Here is a 10,576-nt window from a genome sequence, read left to right as displayed (position 1 = left end):
AAGGATTCCCCTTTTTCTTCTCCTAAAGCCTTCACTTTAAAGCGTTTTTTGCCAAAGAGAAGCCCCAGACAAAGCAGAAGAACGGGCTCTGTGCAGCCGAGCCGTGGCCCACAGAGTTGCCACCACACAGCAATAACGAGGCCTCAAGTTCAGAGACGCAGAAGCGAGTGTTTCCAGTTGCAGAATATTGCAGTCCTGCCACTTGGCCACTGGCCCGTTCCTGGGCTGTTTTCATTTGTGCTGAATGTCTGAAGAATATGAGGATGTCTATTCCAGTTTTTTCTGAGTGAGCAAGTTCTGCCTGTGGGGCTTCACTGAGGTTAAGTACATCTTTACTTTTTGTTCTGTAATTAGTGGAGAAGGGCTCTGGTAATAAAAGAAGAGAAAGAAAGAGAAAAGGACTGAGCAGTGCATTGTTCACATGGATTAGAGGTTTTCCTTGGCAAGGTTCCTGAAGCGTGACGTGTCCTTGTATCACAGGTGTTTTCCCAGAGCATTTCAGCTGTCGAGACAAGATGTAATGGCACCAGCTCACCTGTGTGATCCTTCATGCTGGAGTAGGGCCAACATTTTGCTTAGCCGCAAAATAACTTGCTCAGCAAAAAAGCCCGCTAAACTCTCAATTGTTTTCAATTGCAGACATCCTTGGGGCCAGGATTATTCTGATTTTGACTGCCAGAGTTCATTCCATCATCACAGAAAACATAATCCTATAGCTCAGGTCCAAGACAGAGGGAGAAGATCCAGAGTCTGCTCTGAGATTTGTCTTTGAGTCACCTTTATCTTTAGCTTCTCCCCTGCAGGACAACTACTGAGCTCTTTCCTCTCTCTCACTTTTTTTTTTTTTTTTTTAATCAAATCTGCTGAGACTGTGACCTTCTGGGACAGGGAGTGTCTTGATAGAACCTACTATTGGATAAGGTTTGTATTGTTTGGGTCTGACATACCACTCTAATAGCAATAATAGAACAATAAACAAACTGTAAAAATGGGGACAGTAATGAAAACTGTTGGGGCTTATAATACTTCTGTAAAAGTCTCTAAAATCCTTGAACATAATTTTCTGTGGAAACCTGTATCATGCTGGGAATACTATCTCTGGTCTGCAGAGGCAGGAAAAGGATAATTATACTGATATAGTGCAGGATAATAATATTGTATTATTATAACTAAAACAAGCACTTTTTGATTTGCTCATTGCCTCTGGAAGCTGGAAACAAAGTAAAACACTCTCCTCTATTGTTGAACAGAACCTTTTATAAAAGCCTGACGCATTAATAACTGTTTTGCAACTCTATTCCAAAAATTACATCACTCAACAGTACATATTTATGCATATAAGTTTAATCTGATTAGAGTGATGAACTGGTTTAGTGATGATTGCATAGTTTATCAATTATTTGCAACTGATAATCTGATGTTGAAACAATCTTGCATGAGTCCCAGGGTGGGTTTTTTTTTTTTCTGTGAAATTTTCACAGCTCAATATCTTTAATAAATGCATGTTTACTGCCAAGTGAAAGATGGTTTGGGCATAATCTTTTATGAAACAACAGAGGAAGTCACAACAGCCTTTAATAACAGAGACTGACAGACCTCTGTGTTGCCTGAAACAGAAAGCTTTTGCAGAAAGTCAGTATTACTGTTTTCAAGGGGCTGATTTTTTATTGTTTTTATTTTGTGGTCTTTGACATTTGACAACTATAAAGAGCTATGGTTGCCATTTCCACTATTCAGTTATATGTTCATCTATAATATGCTCATCCAAATCATGTAGAGAACAAAAGCATGATTTGATAATGTTTATTCTAAAAGAAGTGTTTGTAGCAATTTAAACAAGGGGTGATGGGAAGCACCTGATGAAAGACTTGCCTTGCCCCAGAGAAGCTCTGTTGTTGAAGGCTGGCTAAACAGTGTGAACTCTGCCAGCAGCTAGCTGCCCTGTCCAGGAAATGGTCAAGGAGAGCTGCTTTGGGAGAGCTGCGCTGGGCTGTGCTACACCAGGCTTTTGGTGGAGCGGAGCTTGGGTGAGCCCAGCCTGGTCACAACAGCAGAGCTTGACCCCACTCTGCAGTCTGTGACAAGTGGTTGGGAGTTCCTGTCTTCTGTTCGATGAACGTGGAAATCTGAACAATTAATTAAGACCTGAAACTGCAAATATATGTGAAATCTTAGCCTGCAAAGTTTTCCTGCTGGCTTCAGGGGGGTGGCTTCCGAAGGAAACATGATAGCAGTGCACATACTTATATTATTAGGACACTTAGCCTTTAATGAATAATGTATGGCAGCCCTAGAGCGATAATAAATTCCATGTCACTACTTGCCCAGTGTGCTACAGATAACACATAATTGCAGCATAGAGGGGAAACAATGCTTTGATACTGGCTTCAGCCCTTTGAATTCTGCATTGTCCCCCTAAAAGTAAGTAAGGTTTATCAGTAGGTATATATGTAAGCAGGAGAATGAAATGACAAACTAAAATCTCCTTCACCTATATGTTTTAACAGTATTTGGCATGTTCCTGGCGAACTAATAGTTAAGTCAATATCTTTCCTCTGCCACATCTTACATAACCTAAATGATGTCATTAGTAGTGCTGCTTGTGGAGGAAGAATTTGCAGAAGCGTACATTTAAATCGAGTGGATTCATAGGGCTGATCAGACAGCATGACTCTGCCCTGAGATTGGAAGATAAAAGTAAAGGAAAGAATAGCTCAATAAGAGTTTATTTTACTTTAAAGTGACAAAGAGTAGCAACTCTCCTGGGAAACTGTAATAAATTCTCCTGCAATACTACAATGTTATGTCAGTCAAAAGCATCTAGGAGGACAAGGCAACCCTGGGAGCTCATCTCAGTAGATATGAAAAAACTCAAGAGCTGGCAATGTAAGGCCTATGTGCAGACATCCACTTAGCTGCTGCTGGGGAAATATCCTCTAGAGTTTGGCAGCTGGCCCTGAGATGCTGTCCAAGTTTAAGACAAAATTTACCACTGGAGTGAGGCTGGTTGCCAGATGGATCAGCCCCTCCAAATTGAGCTCAGACTTTCTGACGTCTCTCCCTTCTTCCTGTGCTTAGCTAAGAGCTGTTCCTGGGACCGTGTTGAAGGACCCATTAGCTTGGAAATTGAATACGAAGAGTATATTTGTTCAGCAGGCAGAAGTGTGCAGTTCCAGAGCATCACTGTGCCTTTACTGGACCTGGCTCCTTGGCAGAAGGTGGTAAGATCTTGGCATTGCATATCATGTAGCACCTGAAATGCAAACTGCATTCCTATACACTTAATATCAAAATAATTGCCATCTAATATTCAAGGATATTGAAGCCACAATATATTCTCTATATTATTGGCGATGATATATTATTCTAATGGAGTGCTAATACAATATCTTTTTTATAGATAGATAGATACATATATATATGTATATATATAATCATTGTTGGAATTACTAAGCATTACACAGTTACTTATAATATTCTGACAGTAGAGGATGGTCAGTGAGGATCATTCTGCAGAACAAGGAGGAAAGGGAAAAGAAAAGTCATCTCCCTCCCTTTTAAAGAAAGTGCTTTGGGATCAGACACATAATCACACCCTTTACTTTTAAAGCTCTATCTTGTTTGAAAGAAACATGCAAAACCGAATGCATACTACTCATTTTCTCTTTCCAGAAGGGAGAGTTGACACTCCTGGGATTTCAGTCTGTGGCAAGGTTATTGTAACCCTGAGGCTTAAACCACAAAGCCATTGATACACTTTGGTCTGCTGGGCAGCTACACTGGCACAGCAGGCACTTTGCAGCCGAGGAGAATTACCATGATATGGCTTCTCCTGTTATTTCTGTTGTTTATGAAAGCAGCTGGTATTACTCCGCATGTCCTGGGCTAGGATTTGGATCTTGGCATGCATTTTATTTCTAGTGCTCCTAGAAGCTTGCAATGCATGCAGACCCCTGCACATTTTGTAATGTATTTCGAATGGCATCTCTCCTACATTGCTGCACACTGCAAGCTTGCAACAGAAACACACCAGCAGTACTTGCTTCCAGCAGCCTTCTTTCTTTCCTGCGAGAAGGCAGGGACAGAGCTGTGGCGATGAGCTTGTGAGGATGAGCAGGTCCCTCCCTCTTCTTGGAAACAGAGGCTGACAGGAGCGCCCTGTCTCGGTCCGGGGGGGACATTGCTGCAACGTCAGTCACAGGCACTTCTCCCAGTTCTGCCAGTACTCGTTCTGTGGCGCTGATCTGTCTGCTGAGGGACAGTGGACTGAGACCAGAAATAAAGCCTCATTTCTTCCCTTCTGGTTGACACACAAGTCCCTGGAGCATCTGCATGCTCCTGCAGCACTGAAGTGCAACAGGTGAGCCACACAGCACAGCTGTGCCTGTGAATTCAATTTAAACAAGCAAACAGACATTTCTGTACTCAACACTTCCATTTTGCCTTGAGCTGCAAGTTTTAACAGCTCATGCGCAATTAACTTGCTTCAGAACAAGAAGTTTGAAGTGAAGCTGATCTAATCACAGGTTAATTTGCAGCAGGCTTTGAGATTTCTGTGCAGCCAGGCACAGCCAGGTTGCTCCATCATCATGAGGAATAAATTATCTTGCAAGCTAAGAGCGAATTCAGAAATCTGCTGATACATTTCTTCCAATATTCAAAGTAGACATAGATACGAGAGCCGTTTTCAAACCATACTCCTCTTTGGCTGTGATAGAAAGCAAATACCCTTCAACCTGATACTGAAAGGGGAGTTGTCAGGGCTTTATACGTAAAGTACTAATTCTGTAATTGCGTGCGAAAAGAAAGGCATATATCTGCAATTACGTTTCCAGGATAAAAGCCTCACGTTTTGGAAGTTTATCTTGACATACCTAGGCGGTATTATTTTGCAAGAAATTGAGGAGGAAGTCCCAGAGGGAGTACTAGGAGATGCTTTGAGTGGGAACGCAGCTTTCTATTACAACCAGCCAACGCCAGTGACCGTAGTGCTGTGGTGAAGGCAGTCATAACTCTGTCTTCCTTGTAAAGCTCCTCTCTCTCTGGTCAATCCAGAGGCCAGAGGCTGTGATTAGTCATTCACACTGTCTTTCATCCCAGGTCCAAGTCAAATTTGATCCACAGTATTAAATTTGTCTGTATTCTTACCCAGTCAGATATTTGAAGCAGGCAATAGGCATCATGCCAGGAAGGAGAAGGAACCAATCTCTTGAGATTGAAGTCTGATGGAGAGGAACAAAACAAAGAAAACTAAAATTAAAGCTTTTTCATCTGCTTTCTTTATAACAAACCATGAAATATCATTGCGCTCACTCACTCACTTCTGATCGCAGTTGGCTTGTAGAGCTATTGTAGGTTAAGATAAGTTATTTTAAGTAAGAATTTAAATTTGGCAGATAATAATAAACTATGATTGCACAGAAAAGGCCTTCAAGCATGTTTACATTTCATGTCGTCTTCTGCACCTGACTACCACTTCTGACACTGCTTGGAAAGGTCAATATAGAGAAATTAATCTTCTGGACTATTCTGAGATAAAATAAGTTTAATAACTTTGAAATATAAATACAGATGAGTTTGGTTTGTTTTTCTTTCATGGACATAAAAACTATCTAATGGACACAAAACAAAAACTATCTAACATATTAGCATAGCTAAAGAAGAATACTAGATAAGGAATATTGTGTCAAATTCTGTTGGTATAACTAATGTCAGTAGTACAGTAAGTATGGCAAAGTGAGATTTGGAATGGGATTTGTTAAAAATAAATAAATAAATAAATTCACTCTTCCTTGTAGCCACCATAAAAAGCTGTTGGAGGATGATGAAATAAATTAAAGAGTATCCCTTGACAACTTTAACAGAAGAGCCAAAAGCTGTAACTCTCTACTGCTACTGCAAAGATTTTGCCCACACGGCTACCATGGACTTAAGTCAGACCCGCCGTGTGAGCGTTCACTTAAGTGACTGCTGCATAATTTAACCCAAGATATTCAACCACAAATAAAACCACCCCCAGGTCAAACCACGCTGGGACGCCATGGGGCACGAGCGATGCTGTAGGTCTCAGCAGGCACGCTGCAAGACGAGCGGTTTTACAGGGAGTGCCTTTTCCTCAGCGTGTTTGAAGTGATGCAGCTGCTGTTGCAGAGGAGCAGAGACTATGAAGACCAAGAAATCAGAGAAGTTTAGGCCCTGGTAAATGTCTTGTGTGTGCAGCTCTGTATCACAAGGGATCCAAGGAAAGAAGCGCAAGCTGTATTTTAGTGGTAGCTGTAAGGGTTTCTCAGCAGAGCGCACTCGCTGCCAGCGTTAGGTAGCCTGAGAGGTCGGGCCGTCCCCAGGCGCTGCGGTCTTCCCGCTCTGCTTTCCGCAGGAAATTGGGTTAGTCGCTTGGCACATCGTTTCCAGGGGCATCCTTTGGCATCCCCACACAGGGGACACTTACTGCTCGGCATATGCAAGCAATTCTTTATGCTGTGTAGGTTTTAGGTGACTAGTCCTAAATTTAACTATCATCCCTGACTGCTGTAGTAAACAGCAACATTTTTAAATATTAACTTCTTAATAAAAAAAAAACTTAACTAAGATTTTTTGACTAGCCTGGAGGGACAAACTGTCACCATAAAAGGGAGACTGTCACAAATCTCTCTAGTGAGGAAAGAGAAAGTGGATGGATTTTGTCTTGGGATTTTGAAACGCATTCGCACCAGGGTAATTGTCGTGAACTGATCTGAGCTACTTTATCTTAGACTAAGAGTGAACCTGACCCCAATGTGTTTTGCTTCCAAGGAAGGAGAGTGTAGGAGTGATTAAGTACCCAAGATTTCTTGTGAATCAGGTTAAAGTTAAAGATATCGCTTCTATATAATGAGTTATGTGGCTCATTTTGCAGACATACAGCTCATTCTCCATGTTTTATGTCATGGAAAATGTAGTTTGTAACTGTGTTGTGAAGCAAGATGTTTGTGATTATGAACACAATTTACTCAGATTACATCAGTTTTTCTTTTAAAAAAAAAGTAATTGGGAGCTAATATAGTAGCTTCTGGTTAGGGACAGTGAAGATTGTTTTTTATATTTTTATATATATATATATGTATATTTATAAAGGTGTGTACATGTGTATACCCATATGTATATGTGAATATATATGTGTAACATTCCCAGACAGCAGGATATAGGTGGCTCTTTCTAAGCCCAAAGAGCTAGATGTATATCCTGAAGGCAAGCAAGTTTGAGGAGATTATTGGTATGTAGGTTTTGCAAGACTGGGAAAGTGCTCTGCAGTACAATCAGTTAGTACAAAATACTTAAAAGAATTAGGTTGTTTAAACCACAGCAACGTCTCTGTAGATTTCTTAGTGAAAGGTATGATTTCAGGATTTTCCATGTGTCATTCTGAAGCCCAAATGAGCCCATAGAGGGCTGCTAATGAAATGGATCCCATTTTCCTGGAAAAGCCAGTTCCAGAAATGCTCAACGCTGCAGAAGCCAACGTTGCTGTCAGGAGGATCATGAAGTAGGAAATATTTATTTGTAAGCATAACCAAGTTTTATTTGCAGCAGGAGGGCTGCTGTGGGGGTTAGGGAGGATGGCAGGATACGGCTCTTCCCAAGTTTGGAGTTTGCTGTGTGGTTAGACGATGAGTGAAAGGCATTGCCTGTGGCTAATTCTTGCAGATGCAGCATCCCAGGGCCGCCATAGCCTCCTTTCTCGCTCTGTGCCTGACAGCGATGGGCAGAAGTGCCCCATTTTCAGCTCAGAAACAGGCCAGGTGAGCCCGGAGTGCTAAGCAGTGGCCTGGGCTGCAGCGCCCGCGTCCTGCTTATGCATCTGCGCATTTGCTCGCAGCCGCCTGCCCCAGGGAGCTGGTGGGCAGCCGGGGCGAGAGCCCTAGGGCTATCCGAAACGGGCCAGAAGGATCCAAACTCCCTGACCCTGCACAAGGAGCCTAGAAATCTCACAGGAAAGACATCTGCTGTGTCTCATCACCTTGAGTTGCTGCAGAAACCCCAGAGGAGCCTCAGAGATTTGGCAAAAAAAGGTAAATAACACACAGCCAAGCATGTTAGAACTGCAATGCAATGTTTGGCCTGGAGATAGGGAAAGGAGTCAGAGGGAAGATGCATTATTTTGTCAGACCCGCTTCACCTCTCTCTGTGTAAATCTTAAGCAAGTATTTGCTATTCTGGAAACTGGGAAACTGTCAGTATCTTGAGTGTTAGCCGTCTTCTCCTTTTTATGCTGGTGAAGCACGCAGCCACAAACAAAAGGTTTGTTGTTTGGATTACTCTAGCAACAAGTAGTATTTCAACCCACACTAGTGAACTTCAGTGCGGACCTTTGTTTTCCAAACAAGTCCCACTGCTGCGTGAGCTATAAGAAGATCCTAAATAAATGAAGACAGTAGTGGTACTTTATCCTGTTTTCAGGATATGCAACCTAGCTGATTATCATGCAGAATATCCATCCTAACAAGCTGTTAAGGAATGTGTTAAGACTGAGCCCTAGATCTAAAGTCATTTGACTTTTTCAGTCCTATTTTTGATAAGACACTTGGTGCATTTTGATCACGAAGTATTGTCCTTGCACTGTTTAAGTAAGCACAAGACTCAAGACAGCGAGGTGAAATCAAAACACAAAATTGCAGTCTGAATGATTAACTGAAGTAAATCCATGGTTCTGTTCCTTTCCATAAAGTCACTTCAGTTTAATACTGAATAAAATATTTCCATAGCTTTATATCTTTTCTCCAAATGTGGTTAAAATGTACAAGAGAGATGACACTAAAAATTAGACTTGTACTACCCTCAATATTTTCTTATAAAAATAGTTGTTATAAGTATCCTTAAGCCTGGCTGGGTTTAGTAGTAGATTTATGAATGTCTTTTCACAGAAATATCTGAACAAAGATTCAGCTTATATTTCACATATTTAAGTTTAAGAGTATTATATCAGTCATCACAAAGCTCTTTGCAGGTAATCAAAAGGAAGTAAAGAACTACTGAGCAATGAAAGAGTTTTGTTCTTCTAGGACCAATAATTTTCACAATTAAATCACATTTAATTGCAAGTTTAGAAAAAAAAAAAACAAAAAAAACTTCCTTTACAAAAATGAGAACAGCAAACACAAATACCAGATGATTTTGTGTTATACTTTGAACAGACTTAATGGAGAAAACATTGTGTAGCAAATTTGTATTTAATTCCCATTTTTTTGTAATAATAAGGGAGTCAGTGTTAGGATCATGGCTTGACTGATCAAACAAGAACAACTGGAAAAGTTTTTTGGCAAGATTACTCTAGGAACTTGGCCTGTGTACAGTGAAAATACACTACAGATGTATAAATTATTCAGGTTGGGACAGTGCTGGTCAAAACCTTCCATACTGGAGTCATGTGGGAAAGAAAGTCTAGACATCACAGATTAACTTACTTTGTCTGAAATCATGCAATCTAGAAATTGCCTAAAACCACATCTGCACAAGTACACATACAGAATTCTGTAACAAATTACGTTAATTAACTAGATTTTCAAAGAGAGCACAACCAAAGGATTTTAGCCAATTGGCTCTGTTGGTAAAGCTTACGTATACTCTTAGTTATAGCATGTATTGCTTTTTAAGCAAGCAACAAATTAAGCCGACCAGATTGGCAAAAAGAAACCCTTACATTTTGTTACAGAAAGTAGATTGCAATCAAGTGTAAATTGTTAAGGTTCTACATTTTCATAGCTGCAAATAAACTGCATCAAACAAGAATCCAACTTCCTTAAATGTTTATTTATCACACAAGGCCAAATCAAAATAGTTTGATTTATTTACTAATTTGAGTCAAGCACATAGACAAGATTTTCTGATGGGGAAGCAAAGTCAGGGTGGGAAAGGAATAATGCAGGAATCTTCAGTCATTCTTGGGAAAGATAAGGAACTGTATGCACTATTGTCATTTGTGGAAAGCAGGAAAAATAGGGAGAACAGAGCAAGAACTCCCAAATCTGCCCAAAACTCCTTTGTTTCTATCTATGCTATACGTCAGCCTAGGAAAAATTTTACCTGGACAGCCAAGAAGTGGATTACATTTGGACTTCACCGAAGAGCCACATACGGACAGCAACGCTGAAATGGCTTGGTCAGCAGTCAGCCTGAGAGTACTACAGATGGGAACTATGCCAATATTAGTTGTATTACAATGCAGCTACTTAGGAGGATCAGAACAATTTTTCCAGGCACCACCTGTTTGTGTCCTTCTGGGTCAAGACATCTCTCCTTGCCTTTAGCATGCAGATTCTCCACTCTGTCATGCTCAACATGGCATGCACATTGACAGCTTTATGTGTTAAAGTCAAACCTTTATTTGTGGTCTTGTCTCGCTTCTTGCAACCAGTGGTGATGTTTCCCACTGCCATTTCTCCTTTCCAAAACTGTTTGCTTCCTTCTGTCCCACGAAGTGCTCCTCAGCTGCAGCTCGAATGGCCTGAGCCACGCTAAGCCATCCGCTGTCAGCCGCTGCTGCAGTGGGCAAAATAAGTTTGGATGGCACAGTCACCTGCTCAGCTACAATATCTCGTAG

At 41.0% G+C, this 10,576-nt stretch overlaps 1 protein-coding gene across 6 annotated transcripts in view; it reads left to right on the top strand.

Moving 5' to 3' along the window:
- Nucleotides 1-858: 858 nt before the first annotated feature.
- Nucleotides 859-10,576, top strand: part of BBOX1 (gamma-butyrobetaine hydroxylase 1) — a 94,498-nt gene continuing 84,780 nt past the window's right edge. For 4 of the 6 annotated variants that reach the window (XR_001294959.2, XM_013959379.2, XM_067296234.1 and 1 more), the window contains exon 1: nucleotides 3,067-3,221. The gene's annotated coding sequence lies outside the window, so the exon portion shown is untranslated. Of the gene's footprint in view, nucleotides 922-3,066; nucleotides 3,222-10,576 lie in introns of those variants that run through there. The other 2 variants (XM_067296233.1, XM_067296232.1) reach the window with 2 other exon arrangements.

The sequence above is a fragment of the Apteryx mantelli genome, chromosome 4 (assembly GCF_036417845.1).
Source record: "Apteryx mantelli isolate bAptMan1 chromosome 4, bAptMan1.hap1, whole genome shotgun sequence".
Classification (NCBI taxonomy): Eukaryota; Metazoa; Chordata; class Aves; order Apterygiformes; family Apterygidae; genus Apteryx; species Apteryx mantelli.
The sequence above is the reverse complement of the archived record's forward strand: the minus strand, read 5'-3'. Positions and strand labels throughout refer to the sequence as shown.